The sequence below is a fragment of the Chiroxiphia lanceolata genome, chromosome 7 (assembly GCF_009829145.1).
Source record: "Chiroxiphia lanceolata isolate bChiLan1 chromosome 7, bChiLan1.pri, whole genome shotgun sequence".
NCBI classification, from domain to species: domain Eukaryota; kingdom Metazoa; phylum Chordata; class Aves; order Passeriformes; family Pipridae; genus Chiroxiphia; species Chiroxiphia lanceolata.
In genome coordinates this window covers 18,704,464-18,726,872 of record NC_045643.1, presented here as the reverse complement: position 1 = coordinate 18,726,872, position 22,409 = coordinate 18,704,464, and the positions used below count along the sequence as shown (strand labels likewise).

Below are 22,409 nucleotides of genomic sequence, written 5' to 3'. Positions count from 1 at the left end.
GTTCTCTATATGGAAGCTTTTCACAAGTCCTAATCCGACTTCAAATTAAATCCATTGGCAACTCCTGTTGACTTCAGAACAGTACAGCGCCTGTCTTCATGCGTTTGAAGAAAGTCCATTCAGCAGTAGAAAACACATTCAATGGCACATAATTATAAGATTACTGGGTTTAAAAGAATATGAAGTTGCATATGTACATAAATACAAAACAAGATGTACTTGGTGTTCCTACTCCATGTCCTCATCCAGCTTTGGAAAATAAGAAAATGCATGATAAAAGAGGAGATAACTTAGATTTTAAATAAAAAAGAAAAATAAGAACCAGTGTTTATGCTAAACTTATGCTAATATTGTGTTCATTAATATAATATCACAGTACCTTCTTCTGTGGACTGGCAACACACTTCCTTTCTGTTCTTGTGCTTTCTCATCAGTGTGAAAAATGTGTAAGAGAAGGCTTCAGTCTGAGGGTGTTTTTTCCTCTTTAAATACATGTATGTGCTAAGGAAGCTGAGACAGAATCCAACTTTTAATCTAGAGTAAAAGGTGACAAGGTTGACTCCAAGGTGGGTTGAAGGAAATTAATTTCACAGATTCAAGCTGATGCTTGTAGACACTCGTGTCTTTTTCCATTATTTCAGGTGAACGAAGTGTTGCCTGCCATCTTTATTTCAGCACCTCATTTATTTTGATTAATCTGGTTCAAAGTTTTGGAAACTTTGCAAATTACCACCTGAGGCCCTGATTTTATATTTATTGATTTTACATATTTATATAAATATATTTATAAATCTATTAAAATGTATTTATTTTATTTTATATTTTTAGTGTATTGTGATGCACAGTTTAGTGGCTTGTAGCAATTGCAGGTGTTTAAATATGTCTGGATTTTTGACACAGTTCACAACAGTCTCTCAGGTTGGAGACTCAGACTAATCAGAACCTCTCCAGGGTGACCTCTTGCTGGAGTTATTTTCCCCCAAAAATCCAGCCTGGATCTCCCAGGCCTCAATTTCCAGTTGCAGTTTGTTTTCCCGTGTTTCAGTCTTTGTTACTGAAGGAAGAGGTTAACTCCATCTTCACAACTGCCCTTGAAATAGCTGTAGGCTGCTGTTAGAACCTCCTATTGCCTCTAGATAAGCCTCGGCTAAACACATTAGAAAGAACAAAATATTCTGGAGGCAAATCTTACTGTAGTAGAAAATATATCCTGTGGCACATGCCACATACACCCATCATCAGTGGCTGTTGAAGCTGATGAATCACAGTAGAATAAAGCGTGATCCATAACACATGAAATTTCCACTGGCTGCCAGCCAGAGTTTTTCTTGAACAATTTACTACCCCACCCTTTAGCAGGATACCCTGCCCAGCAGCAGGATCAGGAAGTGAGACATGGTTTTGTTTTTTTGAATAAGAACCCTCGCTGACATGAAAAGAAAATGCGTCTAAATCCAACTACCTTTGTGCCTCCTCCAGCGGAACTGACACATTCCCATAACCTGTTCCTTTTTTCTTAATGGTATGTGCAGCCCTTTGGTCCAACACACTAGAGATGGAAGAATTGTGGGGAAATGGAGCCTGGTGTTGGATCCACCTACCTAGTGTGCTATTTCTAAAGAATCATGTTAAACACCCTCACATTACCCATTTGCAGATAGCACCTGGAGTGCTGTTGCTGTGATGTTTATGGCAAATATAAAGTAGTTCAGTAAAGTTACTAAGACTGGATAAAAAAGATTTGCCACATAACATATCATGTCACCAGACCAGTGTAATGTTTTTGCCTATTGTAAATCCCAAAGAGGCAAATGCAATTACAATTTAGATATTCTGAAGTGTTAAATTTATCTCAAGTTACTGCATTGCATGAAAACGCTAAAATGAACCCATTTGCAATATGTACTGCTCTTAGAAAACTGATGCTGATGGAAGAAATGTTTTCGGGGGTATTTAGATACTGCTTTTTACATATGACAGAAATGTTCATTCCTTGTGCCATGCCACTGACTATACCTTGCAGTAAAGCATTCATGATATTGCCATACAGAATTTAGGATTTTTAATGGGAAATCTCCTTTTCATTGTGAGGATGTGGGGAAAAAAAGCATGATACACTTTGAAAAGATTATTTTGTATGTGGTTATACAAACAAGATTTCCTTCAAGAAAAAGCAGGTTAAGGAGGTTTTTGTAAAAGAATCTGGTTTATATCTGTGTTGACTCATAAACTAAGGTGCCATTGACTTTAAAAGTGCTGTGTGTGCTGTTTCTCTACACAGTCTGGTGCTGTGACCATGAAATAAAGATCGGGTGCTGTGCAGCCCACTGAGGTTGAAATGCTAAATGTTGTTCTCAGTTGCACATGATATTGGATAATGGCTGCATCAATTCCTGCCCTGGGAGGTCGTGGGGACCTGCACGGCAGTCCCTGTGGGAGCCTGCAATGGCCACCTCGTCGCGGTGTGGGGCACTCCCTCCCTGGATGCTGCTGTGGGCACACCGAGCCCCAGGCCCTTGCATGCTCTGCCTCACAGAGCTGGATAGATCCTTCTAGTAAAAGATTGCAGAGTGAAACACTGATTGTGCAGTTGTGTCACACAGTGAGCTCTAAAACAAGGATTGTTGGTTATTATCTGAAGCATAACCTGCAAAGCCAAAATGAGGGGCAGCCTTTTCTCCTGTGCCAGCTTTCATTCCACCTCTATAGGAGGTCATCTCCACTTGCATTTCAAGTTCTGTTTAAATAATTTGGAGATATGCTGCTATGGGATACTGGCTCCTGACTCCTGTCAGAGGCACTGTGAGAATTGCTGGTGCACTTGCATAGAAAATTTCTGCCTTATTAGCATAAATAAATAGAAACCCACCATGCATTTCCAGGGATTTGTGTGTTAATTATTAAATTTCTCAGTTGAATCTGGTCCATGGTGACATATCTACAAGGAAGTGTTAAATCTACAGATGAAGAGAGGAGCGCAGTTCCTTAATGATTGTCATGATTCTTCTCATTTGTGACTGGAATCTGGAAAGGGCACTAACTTGCACACTGGTAGAAGATTTATTTAATATTCCTATATTTCCCTTTCTTATCTTAGATGATTTTTCTTTCTTAAGAGGTGAGACTAGTAAAATATTAAACTTGGGAATACAGGTCTACATTCAATGTTTGATGTTATTATAGAATATTTAGAAATTGGTCTTTGATCTGTTCTTTATTGTTCCAATGCTCAGGTCTAAAATCAAAGCTGTGCACTGATGTTGCTGAGGTCTTTGCAGTTTTGCCATCTGTAAATAAGAATAATGATACTGATTTTGTTGGCAAGGTATTTTGATGATAATCAACGTAAAGTGTTATTAAGAGCTGGGTTTTTATTTTCAGATAAATATTACATTCAAATTGTTTTTATTTGTCACTGAATTAACATATTATATTTGTAAATTTTGCAGTTTTTCTTTCTCCTCTGATGGAATAATTTTCATTTACAGTTTTCAAAAGGTATTTCATTTTAATAATTAGAATACATTTTTAGTTTTGTTTTCTTTTTTTAATTTACCTCTGGTGGATCCCAGTCAGTACATGTTTTCCTATACTTATGCATTTCTTTGAAGAATAACAATGGAGACAGCAGGTGTGGTGATTGATTCTGGTGATTGATTGATTAGTTAAGTGCTGATGTCTACAAAAGGAGTTAAGGCCATTTTTATAAAATTGAAAATGAAAGAAAATTATAAGGGGTGGATTTTTTTAGTGATTGAGACAGCTTTTGCTGTATATTGTTAGAAAATGAATTTCCTGCATAGTAGCAATTAGATTTCTTGAATTATATTATCATTCTATTCAGTTTAATATTATAGTTGTCACTTACATAATGAGCCTTCTGTATGCAGCTTTGATACACGGAGCCTTGCTATTTCACACAGGGAACATGAAGGAAATAAGTATCTACCTCTGGATTTCCCTGCATGCCCAATAGTCTGCACAGTAAGTTTTCAGATACAAATAATGGAACCGGCATGATCTCTAAATGGTAAAAGATGTCCTTTCTGCTGACTACCAGTGAGCTACGCCAGCTCTCAGGCAGCACATTTTCATTTTTGCTGCTTTGTTTCTAATTAGAAATTCCCACATCCACACAGGCTAATACTGGGAAATATTTTTTTCATGGTTTCATGACTTTATTTGCTCAGATGTGTTTTTTCATTAGTGTTTAAATTTTTTACTTAGATTGTACACAAAATGTATTTTTTTACTTACATTTATATTTTGTGTACAATCTATTTCTCTAGCATGAAGACATATAGTCACAATATGAAAAAAGGGCCATGAAACAGGGTATTACAAGTTAAAGTGCTGTGACACACATGAATTTACAGGATGGCTGGGATCAGGGAACCAAAGCTACATTAACAGGAATTGAAATATTTTGGAAAGTGCTTTTCTGGAACAGAGCATATTCAGTGCTCATGAAGAATGCCGGTGCTACTTGGAAAATGATGAAGAACAAATCTGTTTAATTTGACTGTAGATAGGACCAACTCAAGTCCAGTACCAGTATCCTTGGTTTATTGGTTGGGTTTTTTTGGCCAATATGCCATGCTTGCTCAAGGTAGTCAGCAATATCAGTGTTGTCTGAATGTTGGGTTCCTTACAATAGCTCACTTCCCAGACAGCTCCAATATAGGCAGGACTTCGGTGTGTTTCCTGTTATGGCAGTGTCTGGTTATTTCCTTTTTGTGCTTATTAGATCTTGCATGCTTAATGAAATTATGCTCTTTAGAGGCTCCAAAATGCAGGCCAGTCTCTATCTGGTATTGTTTTGGATGATCTGTGGAGTTTCTCTCTGGTTTGTATCCAGATGAAATTGTACCAATTTTGCATGTCTGCAGCTGTGCAGAGCCCACTGCCCCATGGGGCGAGAACACCCAAAAGACTGGTGTGTCTCCCCTCTGTGGCATGGGCTCTGTGGGGAAATTGGAGGTTAGGTGATCTGATGGATGAGGGGACTTTCCTGCCTGGCTGTCGTGGGTTGACCTTGGCCAGATTCTAGGCACCCGCTAAAGTCGCTCTGAGCTGGGAGAGGTCACACAAGCAAACCAAAAACTCAACGTGGGGTTAATACTAAAATTTATTATTAACAGGATAATATCTAAAGAGCGAGAAATAAAACAGTCTTAAACACACTTTCCACCTACCCCTCCTTCCTTCCATGTTCTCCCTCCTCCCCCCCAGAGCAGGGCAGGGAGACAAGTCCACCCCCTTGGGCAACAGGTCTTCACCATGCTTCACCATGGTCCTCACCACAGGTTAGTGGGAGGGCCATAACTCTGAGTCCTTCCGCTGCTCCATGGGATCCCTCCCACGAGTAAGAGTCCTTGACGGACCTCTGCAATGTGGGGCCATCCCTCAGGCAGTAGTTCTTCCATATCTACTGTCCCGAGGGTCACTTCTCCATCCTTCATAGGATGCAGTCCTTCATAGGGTGAGCGGTACTGTTGTGGATCCCCCACAGGGCCATGAGTCCTACACAGGAATAACCTGCTCTGGTGTGGATTTTCCTCTCCACAGGACACAAGTCTCTTGAAGGACTCCACTCTGTCCTGGGCCTTCCATGGGGAGTAACGGCCTTCTTCCATACATCCATCTGCTCCAGCATGGGCTCAGCTGCACCGCGGCAGGCCACCTTGGCCCGGCTTGAATCGGCTGGGGGGGAAGGGAGGGCAGTGCCCGCTGGGAGGGGCCACTCTGCTGCCCTGGCCTAGCCCATGGGGCGCTCCCTCCCACCCCTCGCAGTTCACCTTGGAGACTTTGGCACTGTCAGTGCTGTTCAGCTCCTCGGGCAGGACGGGCTCCAGCACAGGCTGCTTGCGGGGCCGTACACCCCAGGCACTGCTGCCCCTTCGCAGGGGCCACCGGTGCCTGCTCCATGCTAGGTGCCGAGAGGCCTGGGCTGGGCTGCCGTCAACTGGCGACCACCCCCTGCCCCCTGCAGCAGGGGAGGCAGCAGGGCTGCCTGGGAGCTTCGGTCAGCTCTCCCCTGGCTCGAAAAAATTCTTCTGTGTAACAGCTTGTTCTTAAATATATTATCGCAGAGACACGATTATTTGCTCTCCCTTGGCCAGGAGCAGAAAGTCCTTCCTGTAGCCAGCTGTCATTGGCTTCACTGGGGGGGAAACTTCTAGCAGCTTCTAACCCAAGCCACCCTATGTAGTCTCCCCGCTACCAAAAACCCAGCCACCTCAACCCACGATACTGGCAAATACCCGAGGGTCTTTCTTCATTGTTCATGTGGTGGGATGTTGAAGGAGCACTTCCTGAAGAGGAGATATGGCTATGAGCTGAAGGGGTTGTGCATGGCTACTGGCATGTGCCCTTGCAGGCACATGGTCTTTCACTGAGAGACACCTTTTCCCCAGTCAGGGGTCCAGTGCTGATTTGCAGGCACCTACTATAGGCACCCACCCGCCCCCCACAAGCTTAGCTTGGTTGTTTCCTCCTTGTGCACCACTCAGATGGCTGGCGCTCAGAGGTAAAGGTGATGGGTTCAGCTGCACCATGAGGGATTTCAAGAAAATCAGGCACTTAGTTTGAGGCTTTGCTTGGACATTAAATGTAATGGTGTTTGTGCTTGAGTAAATAGGCTTGTTGGCTTCAAAGGCATCTACTTACATTATCTGCAAAATGTTTTCTGCGTTTGTATGAAGAACACGTGACTGCTTGGAAAGTGGGAAGTTGCAGTATTTGTAATAGAGAGAGGGATAGTGTTTAAATAAAAGGAGTAATTGAAAAGTTCATGGCTTCCCTGCCAAATTAAATCAGATTTTTTTTTCAGCCATTGTCTAAGAATTTTTTCGTAGATGTGCTATGTCTGATGGAGGGACGTGGTGCTTGTGGACATGAGGACTAGTGACCATAAATCAAAACAAGAGCAAAATGTCCTTCCATAAGTGTGGGGCAGAAATGATTTTCAAATCAAAGGGCCATTTTGTTAAACCATCTTGTCTAGACTTAGTGTTTCACAGTAACTCCTTGTCTAGAAGCACATTCTTTTTATGCTAAAATCATTGATTCACTCATGACTCCTAGACTTATATGAATAGACTCTTTCCATTTCACCTACTTGCCTTGCAGCAAAATCACTTCATTTTAGGTTTTTAAATAAATGTTGGCTAAAATGAGCATTTAATTAAATAATAAGGACCTCTGTTGCTCAGCTGTTAAATAAAGATCAAGCTCCATTTCGCTGTAAAAACTTTTTAGACATTGCTTAGCAAAACATACTTTATTTTTATAAAGGCATCTGGTATTTCTGGGCACAAAGTTCTCTGCTAACTCTAACTACCAGTTTCTTTTAGTGGTGTTTTTATTGTCTTTCAAGACTTGCTAAGTTGCTGCCCAGCCTTGATTTATGTCAGTAATGAAAACCAGTAGTTTGGAGCAATGTATAATCAGGCAGTGTCTCATACATCCCATGACTAGCCATTATCTGTCTTAACTTATTCCCATCATATATTTCTGAAGCAGTAAGTTTCCTGAAGAGACTCTTTTTGAGCAGGTGCTGCCTTTTCAATTTTATCCTTGTTAACAATTAATCCTTTTTCACAGTTCTTTCTGTAGGTAACAATAGGGTACATGTTTCTCCTTCTGAGAGTTTTGTATATGTATGTCCAAAGAAGGAAAGGACACACTTCAGTTTTTAAATGTGTTGTATGCTTAGCTCATTGTAAACAAGGAGTAATCTCTTAAATTCTGCTCCTTGTGTGTGCAAGTAGCAATGAAAACAAAAAGATTAAAATCACTTATTCTGTAGGATGGTGCTTAATGAGAGATCTTTTCAGAGAGAAGCATATTTCTCTTGGCAATAAGACTGGAGTCTCTTTTTCTTTCTTTGATCTTCATAAAAAATTAAGAACCCAGTGATGAATCAGTGTTGCATTAATGAAATTATATGGTGGTAAGTAACATTAAGCAAATTATATTTAGTTGGTTTTCTTTTTTTTTCTTATGAAGATTATGAAGATTACACTGTAGCTCAGGTCCTTTATAATTGTTTTGGTTGTTTATACCATTCATATCTAGAAAGTGTAGAAGTCCTACAAGACTTATGTGCTTGTGGCTGTGTAGTTGCCTGTACATGAAACACTGTGAATTCTTGGCAGTTGGAGTGTCTAACTCAGGATTTCAGAAAACAAGGTTAGCATAAAAAACATGTACATTTTGAAAGTAATTTTTTTTGGTCACAGCCCTCATAAAGCACCTCTTGAGAGATGTAAGCCAGACCAGTGCATTGCTGGGTCTGTTCTACACTCCTAGACTTCCCAAGACTGCTCTTGCTTGTTTTCCTGTGTTTGAGGAGTGGCTTTTTAAAGGAGCTTTCAGAATCCTGCTCCACTTCATCACTGCTTAAGGGAGTGGATCTTCATGTTCTGGCTACATATTACTAGATTGCCTAACACCTTCCCCCTAGGCTCTATGTCTCCTTGTGCCCTTCATCTCTCAGAAGTTGTGCCTTACTACGCAGCCCTCTGGGGACACATAGCACAGAGCTTGAAACATTTGCAAAGTCTTTTGTCTCCAGTTATTACAAGAAGCCACGATAGGTAGGAGTACTCTCATGCAATGCTCTGTTTCAGTATCCTCAGCACTCCTGAACTTTCTCAGGGCTAAGGTCAGTCTGCTCCTATGACTTGGCTTCCTGTTTTTTTTTTTTCTGTAGTTGCAATCTGAGTCATGAAGCAAGCCTGTGGATCTTACCTACTTTCTTATTTGAACTTCCTTTAAATTAGCCTGTGAGACTAATAGACCAAACTTCATGTGATAGCATGTGCCCAGCATGCTTATTGAATAGCTGAGATACTTAATCAGGAGACTGTCTGTTTGACTGTCACTTACCTGAAATTCATACCAGAAAACTTGACTGGCCCTGGATGTCAGTGGATTTACTAACTAACAGATGATCTATTTCAACTGACTGGCAAGTCTTGGAATATTGTCATATAAACAGCTCCATTTAGGCTCAAGCCTATATCATGCCTGTATCATGTACCATACCTCTATGCACATCACTACTCCTGCATACTGTAAGTTTGCTATGCAGGTAAGGTAATAAGTGAATTTAAACAGCTGCTAAAGGTATTGTATTCTACTTCACTTTTCTGACTTCCCACTGGAAGTGCACAGAAGCATTTGCTTGGTACAGTGACAGTGGAGAAAGTAGTTTGGGAAGATGATGGGCTGCCAGCTAAACCCAGGGATCTATGGTCAAAGTCAACGCAGAAAGAATCGTGTCTTGCTGAATATACCACCTAAGGAGTCTTTCTGCTGTGCCTTTTGCAATCGGATATGTCTATCTCGTATTGGCCTCATAAGCCACCAGCGCGCTTGTAACAAACGTGGATAGAGCCTTCCTAAATCTTCGTTCTCGAAGCCTGGCCATGATGATGATAATATATGTTATTGGCTTCAAAAGCACACTTTAAAAATGAGGTTAAAAAGAAACCCATAGAAAATAAAAGGTATTAAGAACAATTTTAATGACCTTCCTAAAGGCTTTGCTTTCTTCTAGGTAGTTAACCTTTCTTTCTTGGAATTTGTTGAAGTCCTTGGTTTTATTCTTGGGGGTTTTGTTTTGGTTTGTTTGTTTGGTTTTGTTTGTTTTTTTCTTTAATAGGTGAAAACTGCCTTCAAAATCTATTATTGTTTGCTGAAGTATTTTATCCTGAGAGTGTTTACAAACTCATTATCAGTAGATTGCCAGGGGTTTCAATCAAGGACAAAACCACCCACCAGCCAGCCTTTTCTGATAAAGAACTTTATCTATACTTCAGCTTTCTCTTTTCTAGCTCAGATGACTCACTGCTCAGCTGAGTCATCTTCCATCACGGCTCATTATCAAGCTTGAACACGCACTTACCCCTAAATCTCTTCACAGCTGCTTGTTGATTTAGCAGAGCCAGGACTCGCTTTGGGTACAAATTTTCAATATCTTTCTCTGAAGTTGCATTTTGCATGTGTTTTGTCTCTTGAAATCTCATTTAGAGTTAGAGGTCTGTTTTAATGTTTACATGAACATCAGAAAGCTGGCAGTTTTTCATCACTGAAGCTGGAAACCAAACCAAGTGTGAAGACAGCAACATATTTTCTCACTATTCCCATCTACTCTTCCCTCCAGTTGCAGGAATAAAGGCATGGGTGGGCAGAGGCAAACAAAACCCAGAAATGAACATCCTGGTCCTCTAGGGGAGTGCAGCTGTTATGTCAATTTTATTGAAAAGTGTAATTAATTGATATTGTAGGGGAAAAGTCAGATTTCATCAACTGGTGGACTGGAACTATACAGTGCTTCTATAAGCCTTCTTTGCTTTGCTCCACTAACTCTGCTGGTAAACTTTCAGTACCACACTGGGAAATAATATTGAACTAAACGTGGGCCAAATAACTTGTTTGACGCTCAGCATAACCTTGAGATAAACAGCAGGATGTGCAGCACTTTGCTTACAGCACAGTCTGTTTCACAAACTGTGGAAGAAGTTACTTATGTTTTCAGTAAAGACAAGTGGCTAAGTGGCCTTATTTTAAAATATTAAGTATTTAAAATCAAAGAACAGTTGAGCGAGTGATAAGCAGTGACCCAAACCTTTGAACTGAAGTTCTTTTGAAACTTTCTCACACACACCCCCACCTCCCTTTCTTATTTTCTTGTCCTCCAAGGACTGGCAGGGGCAGGGAGAAAGCAGTACAACCTTGAAAAAAGTTTTCTTAACTCAGCTAAAACTTTGCAGGACTGTTTTTGCTGTTGTTGCCATTGTTACATGAGGACTCAGAAAACTGTGAACTGTCACAAAGCTCAGATGTGGATACAAACCCTCCCATAGTTTCAGACTAGTAAGATAGATAGTAGACTGTCTGTGGTGCCCTTCTTACTTACTTCACGCTTCTTCAAGCCACCTTGCATGATGTCTCTTTCACTGACCTCAGTACTTTAGAGAAGTAGGTGTTGTACCAAAAAAGGTGTTAGCTTTAAAATAAATCTGACAAAAATGTTGTGGTTAAAAACTCATGAATAGATGGCAGCAGCACTGCTGCAGTGTTGATGTATGTAGTATGTCCAGATTTGGCTTCATCTGATCAGTGTATATTTACCAGCTATGGATTTCATTTGTATTCTGCAAGAAGCTCCTTCATATCAATAGACTGCTGATGGTCCAAGGCTGGCAGTTAACCTTGGCACAACCCATGATAACTGTGAGAAAGGAAATCATATAGCTAGCTAAAAAGGAGAAGCCTGTTAACATACAAAGAAATGAAAGTTGACTCTGAAAGCTGCATAGCTGAAATCTTCTAATGTAGGAGAGTAGAAGATATTATTTTCATCAAAATGCATACCTCTGGGAGAAATACATTCTCTTTCGTCTGGCTTTTCTGGCTTGGCACTGTTTCAGGATTGTGACAGTGTAAATGAGCATGAAGTGTACACTGCTAGAGCAGTATAAACCAGCTTTTTATGTAATAAGGATTTTATTTATATATATATATATATATATATATATATATATATAATGTTTTACTGGACACAGAAGATACTATTAGTTCTAAGAAACCAAGGTCCCGTTTCCTTGAAATCAGTGGTAAAAATCTTACTTCTTGTTTGAGAATATCCCCAAGGAAACACCAGTGCTTGACTATCTCTTTCTCTCTTCTGATAGTATAATCTGGCATGCATGTTATGGAAGATCTGCATGCTACTGAACATCTTTTGTTTCTCACAGCAATGCCTCTTCTTTGCCAACATACAAACCAGGATAAACCCCAATATTGTAACATGACAGGATGAATTTTCTGTGGGTTCAATACCACAGAGTCCTGTAGATTAAGACAGCTTAGAAAAATGTACAGTCCTCTTAGTTTGAAACACTTCCAATAGAAATGTGTGATTTCTGTTCCTCTGCTCCCCCAGAAATCCATCCATCTTTTGCTGCTTTAGACAGATTTCATCAGTTTTGAATTGTATTTAAACTCTACTTTTGCTTTTTATGCTTCAGCTATTTCAGGACATGCCCTTTGCTTATGAGTTCTTCATTTAGCCTTCTTGGTTGAATAACTTCTCTTTTAAAGCTCCTTGTTTCTTGATCTCTAACTTGAAGGCAGATGTATATGTGACAATGGCAAGTTGAGTATGATACCTTAACTTGCTTTGAAATATTTTGAAACAGTGCTGACAGTCTTTACTTTTGATGCAATTAGTAGGATCATAGTTCTACCTACAACTCATATGATGTTGAATCTAGTAATTCTTGTATAATTTCAGAGGGCAGAAATCTTGCCCTTCTCTATAATTATTGTGTGGTTCTTTTGTATTGCGTTTTTCTTCTTTTTGCAGTATAAATTCCTACTGAAAGACTGTTTGGCCTAAAGCCTTTTGTAAAACAGAAGCTGACTTCGTATTTTAAAGAAACGGTCACACAGTTTTTTCAGTAAAGAATGGTTAATTATTTCTCAAGAAAGTTGTTTATCACTCAAGATCCTATATTTCTTGGCATTTAAGAGAAATCATATAAAGCCCATTAAATGATATATCTTTATTCTTTTCTCAACTAGGGCTATGCAGATTTAAAACCAGATACTGGAAAGTCATGGAGAAAGGTCTTGCCCTGATAAATGTTCACAAAGAGGAGTTACTAAGCTATACTGGTTCCTTCGATGCAAACACCTTTGCATGTGGCCTCGTCCCTGGGAACTGCATGAGTCAGCGAACACTTCTCAGATGTCTTTTGCTGGTGTCTTTGACAACCTCACAGTGGAAAACCCTGTTGTCAGTTAACAGTTCTTCCGAGCCTGGAACACTGCATGATTTCATGCTCTCAACTGGCTACTGAATCAGGTTGTACACAAAATATTCAACTAGACATTGATGCGCTGGGAGTAAATCCTCATAGTGCTGATGTCACAGCGGCTTTGGGGTTTGTCAGGGCTCCTGGCACCTGAGCCTCTCTTGTCTGGGTGCTACTGAACACTTACTGTGGTTGTTTGAGGATCTGCCCTTGGAGTGCCACAACAAAAGCCTCTTGGAGAGAATGGGTGATACTGCAATATGATCAAGCCGAGCCACAAACCACAAGTGCACAAATATGTGTTATTAACGAAATAGATTCTAATGCCTCTGAAGTACCAAACCCTCTTTGGGTAACCACTCCTTTTTTTTTGGGCATGGATTTTTGATATGATACATCTTGACAGCTCTTGCAGAGCCATTATAGCCTAGCACAAAACCAAATGCTTTTATTACAAAGACTGATGGCACAAAAAGACTTGTGATGATTTCTATTAAATATGGTAGTGGTACACATAGTTTAAAAATATGACACTTCCTTTGAAATTCCTCTAGCATATATGCACAAGCTAGTGTTCTAAACGTGATTATGGAGTCGGGATATTTTTTCCCTTATTAGTGCAGTCTGTATTCTATGAAAATAATAGTTGGTACTTAGAGCCATCTTTTCAAAGTCTCTTTCAATTTAAAAACTTCTAAAGCATTCTGAGATGCTTTAGCATGCATTATACCTGTTTTACAGTTAAGAAGGCTGAAGTGCAAGCTGAATGGTTTGTCTGAGGTCACAGAATATAGCAGTGGTAAATCTAGGAGAAGAATAATGGTGTTAAAGCCTGTTGTTTCATAGCTCACAATGCGTGTTTTCTGGTGTTGCTTTGTCTAGAGGTTAAAGTGCAGAAAATGCTTGTTCAGTTCAGAGATGCAGGACTACAGAAGCATTATTTAAAATTAATGTGTATTTTCACATTCTGATTTGATTTTGTACTGATATCAAGACAAATTGTTTGGTTACCTTTTGGGGGGGGGAAGGAAAAGGGTAGAGTCATGAGTAAAATGTTATTGAGGTCAGTCAAAAGAGACATGGTTGAAGCTGTTTGGAAGTAGGAAAACAGAGAAGTTGAAACAACTAATCCTTCTGTGTAGCATTGCAAATAGAGCCCTCCTGAGCTGAGAAAGGATTGTGGGACTGGGAGGAGGGAGGAGATCAGTATTTCACTAAGTAGTTGAGGCAGCAATGTTTCAGCTAAGATGATTTTGGGGAGTAGCTGCTTGATGAGGTGCTGTTTCACTAGAACATAAAGCAAAACACCTGAAAGAATCAACCTCTTGCCCCCTTCCTCCCTTTTTTTTTGTTTGAGATATTTTAATTACTCTTAGATGTAGGTCACTGGTTTTGGCAAACTTGAACATGGGTTTTGTAACTTAAAAATTCTGCACAGCTTGCTCACCAGGCTGCACTGAGTTCACTTGAGTGCATGGAGGAGTCAGACGGTCCAGCTGACCTGAGGAGGAGCAGGAGGGAGTCTCATGGTGTGGCAAACCCGAGGGACGCATGGATGGTGTTCCAGCTGGCCTGCTGCTTCTGAAGGCAACTTCCAGCAGCTGAAATGCTGTTCTCTGCTTTTTCATTTGTGTTAAGAAATTGAGATACTTCTATTGTTTTACATACCTGACAGTTTGTGAGTTCTGCACAGAGTGCTGCTGTGTTAGCACTACATTTAAATACACAGGTTTGCAGCAACAAATCTCCTTGTGCACACAGAGTCCTTGATGCTGACTTTGTGCCTGAGGTAAGCACTATGTGTGAGAATGGGAACTGTCACTCTGAATTTCCTGGTCTTTGTGTAATTAAATTATTGGTCATGATATTGTCTTAGCTTTGGCAGACAGACATAGCCTTGAAAGCATAAGTATCTCTGGTTGGGTCACTGTGTACTGTAGAGTGTGGGTCTCCAGGATACTTATGCCATCAGGGTTAAGGTTTTCTGGAGGTACAGTAAAAAAATGGGATTGGTAGGTTGGGATCATGCTCATGATAAAATGGCCACTTGTTGTTTTTCCTCCATCTCAAAAAGGTTATGCTTTTCTAATTTAAATATTTTCTAATTTAAAATTAATGGCTTGTCTAGATTATTTTCCATCTTTTACATCACACTTTAGCAAAAGAAATATCATGGGTTTTTTCTGTTAGAAGAGTGGTTTCATGCTCACACCACAAGGGTGAGAAACAGGTATGGATGGGTTGGCATGAGCTGTCTATCCAACTTTTCAGGAACCCTGCTATCCCCCCACGGGAGGATAGGTGTTTAGCATTAGCTATATCAGCTGCTAGGCATGCTTGTGAGCCCAGCACTATTTCAACAGAGTTTACATAATTCTTATAGAGCTCCAGAAGTCATGTTTTGGGGATAGTAACTTGCAAATAGCTTTTTACTGGAAACCATGAATACTAACCAGTAGCTTTGTGACACAAATTCAGAAAATATCTCCTTGCAAAAGACTTCTTGAAAACTCCTCCAAAAGACTGCAGAAGAGTTTTATTACCCATTCCAAGATTATCAAACACGTTGGGCTCCAGGAGATAATTTCTGTTTTTCACTTCAGTCGCACTTTAATATTCTTTCAGAGTCTGACACGAAATGTGGGTTTCTGCTTTGCAGAGCATTTGTAATATATGAGGGCACAGCCACAGTAGAGATAGCCTTTGGCTATTAAAACCCAAATATACTTAGACTGTTTGTTTGGCTTTTCTTGTATGCTATATACAATAGCTTTCTTGGTGTATGTAACCTGAAGGGGCTTTCCTACATCATGCTGGCTACTGTTTTGCTTTGGAAGGAATAGAAACATCAACATGCCTTCTAATTTCCTCTGCTCTGGTTCTGTTTAATATAATTAGCTTACTAAGCAGTAAGACAGTCAAGGTCATTAGCATCAACTCCATTTTTTGTCTTGACATGTTAGCTACCCACTTTTCCTTCAAAATTATCCTTAAAAATCCAGTTAATTTTTAAAGTGTAGTAACTATAGGAACACATTCAAATTTGTGTTTTTCTCCCTGATTTCTGCATTGTGCTCTGTTTGAGTCCGGAGAGGCTCAGGTGTCAACTGCTTTTGTGCAAGATATTGTTCTCTCAGAGACCTGTGATACTGTTCCTTGTGTGTAAAGTGGAAAATATGGGGTAGGTTCTTAAAAAAGTTCAGAGGAATGGGAATGATTGGCTCTGACTCCTGGAGCCTCACTGACTGAGGTGAATGAACAAAACGGCAACATAAGAAACACCTGGAAATGAACACCTGTGTAATTTGACCCTTTGTTGTGTCAAACAAGGGTGAGATTAGTTAGTAATTTGTATGAAAGTAGGCACCACAGGGCCCAGTCTTAGCGACATGGTGGTTTGATCGCAGGAGTAACCAGGCTTTTTCTACCTAATTTCCCTTACTGATCCTTGCAATTGCACTCAACTTTTTGTGGAAAGGATGTTTCCAAGCAGATTTTTCTTTCTGAATATACTTTTCGCTGCTTTTTCTTTTACAACCTGAAAACAAATTAAAAATGCCAGTTAGGACTTGTCAAATACCTCTTCCATTCTGTCAGATGTTTTATGAAATGAATTATCTACGTAACTGCATTAATTTTCATTATAAACACAGCAGTTGTGTTTATCTGGGAAATACTGTGGTTAAAAATGACTCATGTATACCTTACAGAACTATTCCACAATAAACATGTATTTTGTGTATAAGAAAAATCCCAAAGGCAAAATTCTTCAGCTCTACTTCAATGTGTGGCTAGAATTTCAGACAGATTGTCTATTTCAAAATCTAAACAAATCATTTGAGGCCTCTACATTTTTAGAATACTTCTTTTTTGATAACAACCACCTTGTAATGAAGTCTCTGGACTCTTTGGCATCATCTGTTCCGTGTAAGGTAGAAATGAACACCTCAAAGTAATTTTATTTATTTTTTTTCTAGATTTTTTTATCTATTTTTTTCTACTAATAATAGTAGAAACATTTACATCTTCTATATTACAGATATTTTCTGAAAAATGCCATGTTTATTTAATTAAACTGAGAAATTCCTTGGCTTTGTATACTAGAGGACAAAAGGATATATTACATGCTTTCTAATTTTGAAGGTATTTGGCATAGTGCTGTCTCTATGCTGTGAATTAAAGAATGCCTGCTTGTTTTTTAAGTACAAGTACACTATGTAGTTATTTAGGAAAAAAAAATTTTAAAAAAGTCAGTCTAAATTGGAAGCTTGGAGTGTGGTGTTTTTTGAAACTGCTTTCAGTTGATGCTTAATAGTATTATAGTTGTCACAAGTAAGGTCTAAATCTGTCTATCTTACTTTGTTACTCACTTCTGGTAGAGAATTCCAGAGTACCTATAGCTTTATATTTACGGATGCCCTTTTTTTTGATGTCTGAGGCTTTTACTCTTTATTATGAAAGCTTATATTGTCTTGCATTGTAAACTCCGGTGACTGTTGTTAATCTGTGCAAAACACTGATTTTGCAACAAACGATCATTTTGCACACACAGGAAACGCAACCAGACTCTTGATAACTATCTTCTTACTTTTTTTGCCCCATGACAAATATAGTGCAGATTTACAGCACTATTTTGCTGACTGATGAAAGCAAATGTTTTCCTGGGAATTGCATTTTTTCGTGTCCTTGCAGCTGCTGTCCATGTTCTTTAACCTCTTTTTAAAAGGTAACACTTCATCTTCATTAGATAAATGATAGAATCTGTAAAGCTCCAGAGTTGGGACCACATGCAACTGTGCTGAACTTCTGCAGTACTTTTCACCTAGAGCAAGGTCAAGGCTAGGATTTCTGCAAGAGCTTTAGCACGATGCTTAAGAAGGCTTTTCTAAAAACTGTGATGGGAATCTCCCTAGGAATTGCAATGTGAGTGAGGAATAGACAGGCTAGAAATAAATAAGTAGATGTCCATACATATGCTTACACAGCTAATGGTTGAACAAAGAAAATTGATAAAAAACGATTTAGAGAGAAAGCATATAGTTGTAATTTGCTGTGACATTTAAGGTATAAATGCAGAAATGGGGACAATGTAATAGAAATCTGAAGGTCCTTTGATCCCATTTCCTTTAATCTTTTAAGGTTACCTCCTTGTCTTGCAAAAGCTGAGAGGAGCACTCCTGTTGTGAAGGAACTGCTGATGACACTGAAGGATGGTGTTGAGTGGTGAGAGGAGAGGGCTGTTCTCTACCCTTGGCCTGGGCAGTGTCTGGTTGGTCACTGCTGAGATGCCTTAAGTTGAGATGTTAGTGAATCTCTTGCAAGGAAAAGATAGGAATGACTGACTATTCACCCCTTCCTAATGCATGTTCCATGCAGCAGTTGATGGAAGCTCCTAGTCCATAACGCAGATTCTTGCAATGCTTTCTTGCTATGACAGTTAATTTTCCCCTATGAATTATGTAGGGAGATGTAACTTAGATTTCCCCCTGATGTTGTACCTATTTTTTAGTAGAACAGTTTTCAGTCTCAGCTTTTTGCATTAAAAAAAAATAAAAAATTACTGGAATATTTGGATCAAACTGCTTTTCAGTCTCCCCAGACATCCTCTAATTTTATTCCAGCAGTAGCAAGAGGAAGTATTCTCTTTTTCTTCTTCACAGATTTACAGAATGCAGATATGTGATATTGAGTTACAACAGTCTGACTCCAACATTGCTGATAGTTTGGTACAATTAAGTCAGACCTAATCTTAAAATAGGCCAAAATCCTAAATAAATACAGCATTAGGATTGCAGTGAATAATTCCTGCTTTTTGAAAACAGTAATTGAATGCGCAGATATTAAAGGCAAACCACAGGAGGCCCAGTACATAAGATTTCTAATCTACTTAACAGGATCATTTTATATGGCTAGATTCAATTAAAAAGATAAATACAGTCAGTTTTCTCACAGGAGAACCTGTACATACTTTGTATTCAATCTAACTCATAGGGTGTAATTTTAAGCATTCACTGTGTCAGTGATTTGAGTTTTTTTGACCCTCCCAAAAATGAATTTACTGCATTAATAGGGCTCTGGAAGACTTGGCAAATCCTGCGAGGCAATTTGATTTTTGTCACTCTAAGGTGTCTGCCCACCTCTTTCTTTCCATTCTCTGACAGGGCCAAAGTGTGTACTTCTGCCTCCCATCTCTCATCCCCAGACTCCTGTGCTCGCTTAAGCTGCTGGTGAAGGGCTGCAAAGGTGGGTTTAGTGATGTCCTGAAAGAGCAGCTGCTGAAAGGCACTCAGAGCTCATCTGTCAACATCCAGAAATTTGTAGGGAATATTTGTGTGTCATGACCTGTCTCTGAGAAATGAGAGTTGGGTTAGATTTGAGGAAAAGAGATGGTAAGAAGATCCCCAAAACTCTCATAAAGAATTAGACTGTAGGTTGTTTGTCTGGTCTGGGTTGATGCTCTGGCCTAAACTGGAAACTTGTTTGCAAAGTTTCCTTATGATTACCCACTGGCCTATAATGTATGAGCAGAGTGAGACCACGCTATTAAGTCATCCAGGACTGCAAATACAACGGCACTGAGGAACTATTTAACATGATGGTATTACTAGACAGTAGCTTTGTCTGACCTGTTTATTAGGATTGGGTCAAGTGATATTATATTGCTAAAGCCAGAAAGTAAATGACTGAACAGAATTTCCTAAAATGGTTCTAGTTTATGCAAGAAACTAACCATATACTCTGATTTATTACTTTATTTTCTATCAGCATAGAAAAAACTGACTATAAAAGTTTGCTGTAAATCTCATCTTAAATTTTGTGCATGGTTTATAAAGGTCATTGTGCCCAAGGCTCCTTATTTTCCACTTAATCAACTACCACTTCCATGGCCCCGTTGCATTTCAGCAAACATCCTTTCAGTATGATGTGACACACCCAGTGAATTTGCACAATGTGTGCTTGAAGGAAGCCCTGATCTTTTTACATGTGAGGACAATGATTCAAGTGTTTAAAATTATCTGAATGTTCTGCATATCAATTCAGCATTGTCGTCATGCCTGAGTCTTTCTAAATGTGAAATTAGTAGATTTAGAACCCAGAGCTCCCCTGGAGTGTCCCCATAGATAGATTGTAGGTCACAATAACATGAGACAACCTAATTACCATAGCCATTGAAGGGACTGAATGCACAGTAGGCACTGGATTATGAATGCTCAGTTCCAAGGAATCCATTCCCTAAATGGTTGCTGCTGGGTCCTTCATAGGCATTTTTATCTGTTTAGTCACAAATTTGTTCTACAACCATTGTGACAATATTATTACTTAAAAATATCTGCAAAGGTGTAAAAAATTCATCAGCAAATACAAAATGCAAATTGCATAATTTTTTTTTCCTTTTAATGCTGAATTGGGGTGGGGGTGGGGGGTGGGGAATCTGCTGATCCTAGTTTCAATTGTCATGCATGACTTCTCTGTCCCTTTTACATTTGTTTTTGGTTTTCTATATGACATTGCAAATGTGGGATGGCCCGAGTCTGAAGCTCAGCAAAACTTGAGAGCTTAGATTTTAACTGTATAGCTGAAGATTTTTTTGTCTCTGTCTTTTTTTTTTTTTAAATTTTTTTTTCCAGTAATGGTAGTAGCCACAACACTGTTTCCATCATTTAAAAAAAAAAAAAAAAGAGATCCTACTTCAAGCTGGGGGACAGGCACCTTTTGTCTTCAAAAAGAGTACCCAGGTTCAGTTAGAGAACTGGAGTTCAATGCAGCTGCTCTCCAGAAATGTTGTTATGTTCTGTATTTATGGTCTACATTACTCATTTCTAAAACTGATCATAGCAACCATCTTACTCTCCAACAATAACTGATGTTACAGTGCTCATTTTTCTCTTTATTTTAAAGGTGAAACATTTAGAAACTCATGAGTGGGTTCTGCATGGCAGCACCCAGGTCAGCTGGTCCATGTCCTTTCTACAGTATGGTCCAGGCTTTGCTCTTGTCATAACATGAGCATGAATGTGAGCACTTGCATCTCAGATTCAGAAGGACCAATTCAGCTTATATCATCTAGGAAGAGAGTTAAGTGAAAGGAGAGTAGAGCAGGTTTTTGTGTCACTGTATTGTGTGTGCATCACTAGAAAATCATCCCATGTAGATGATGTCCTACTGTGTCTAAGTGTAAGTAAATCTCCATCCACACTTACTCCCCTGTAGCTCTTGAGACTGAGCTGGGCAGATCTGGCAGTAAGCTCTTGATAAAAAAACTTGATACCTTGAAAGTTTTCATCTTAAATTGGTTTGGTTGCAGAAGTGACTGAGACAAGAAGATAGAAATGCTAATTTTGTTTTGTCATCTACCACTTTGACCCTTTTAAATACTGTGCTGAAATAGTTATGCAGGGATTGGTGTAAGCACTTGCATTTTTGTGCTCACAAAATAGCAACAACTCTGAATGACATAATTTGGTTCCAAATATCACAGTTCAGAGTTGTACCTGGGTTCAACTTCTACAGGACAAGGGCAGCCTACCTACAGTTACCAAATGGAAACTATTTCCACTTTGTATTTAGTTCACAGTTTGGAAGCAAAAGTTGTGCCCAGAATTTAAGTGAATTGCTAGGATCACAATTCTGCTAGCTCTCCAAATAATTTTTATGGCAAAGCTTAGAGAATTTTAAAGGATGGCTTGCACCAACTCTAAAAGAATTGACCTAAGAGAAATATCTGTGAACTGGGTTTTTTTGTTTGTTTGTTTTTTGTTTTGTTTTGTTCGATTTGTTGTGGGTTTGGGTTTTTTTTTAATATAATTTTGCTTTTAGAAAACCGCATCTTAGTAAATTAAATAATCTACTCTTAAAGCAGTAAAAATATTTTTTTAGTGCTATTTTTTTAAATAATAATCTGATTTATTATTTAGTAATATTTGAACTTAATCACCATTTTGGTGAGGTCACAATCTTCACATTTGGGATATTGTTGCAGTAAGAAGGCTGGGAGGGTATTGGGGGCAGGGAATGAAGTAAGAATATTTTTGTCTTGAAGTCATCACTTCAGGTCCTGCCTGGGCCAAGTGGCATTGCCCCTATATCAGTGGGTGAGGGCCTGAGCTGGTTTTCTGCGGGCTCTGCAAAACAAGATGGGCCACCCCCTGCTCAGCACTTGGGATAAAGCTGTCATTATTTGATGGATATTTAGTGGCACTTTGTGAAATGAAATGGAGGCCTGTGTGGCTGTAGTCTTTGCTTTCACTGTGTGTTAACCGTGGGGTGAGTAATTGAATGCTCATCCATGTGTGATCATCTGCACTGCCACAAGCTCATTATCAGCATTAGTGTGCTGAAGTCACCCGAGGCTCCATAATGATGTTGTATGTGGCCACTGAAGAAGTGCTGCTGTCTTTGTCTTTGTCGCAAGACGACAGCCAGCAATTCCCGGTAGCTGTTGGAAAATCTCAGTTTATAGAATTATTACAATTCTTTTCTGCTGCAAGCTAGAATCTAAAATCTGCCAAGAAATTCGTATGCTTGCATGCCTGCTGGTCAGATGCTGTGGCTGTTGTTTTATTTTATTTAGGGTGAGGG

The 22,409-nt window shown here is 39.3% G+C and overlaps 1 protein-coding gene across 3 annotated transcripts in view; it reads left to right on the top strand.

Moving 5' to 3' along the window:
• Nucleotides 1-22,409, top strand: part of ITGA6 (integrin subunit alpha 6) — a 135,884-nt gene that overhangs the window by 46,935 nt on the left and 66,540 nt on the right. For all 3 annotated transcript variants that reach the window (XM_032692878.1, XM_032692877.1, XM_032692876.1), the window contains one exon: nt 18,992-19,073. The gene's annotated coding sequence lies outside the window, so the exon portion shown is untranslated. The remainder of the gene's footprint in view (nt 1-18,991; nt 19,074-22,409) is intronic.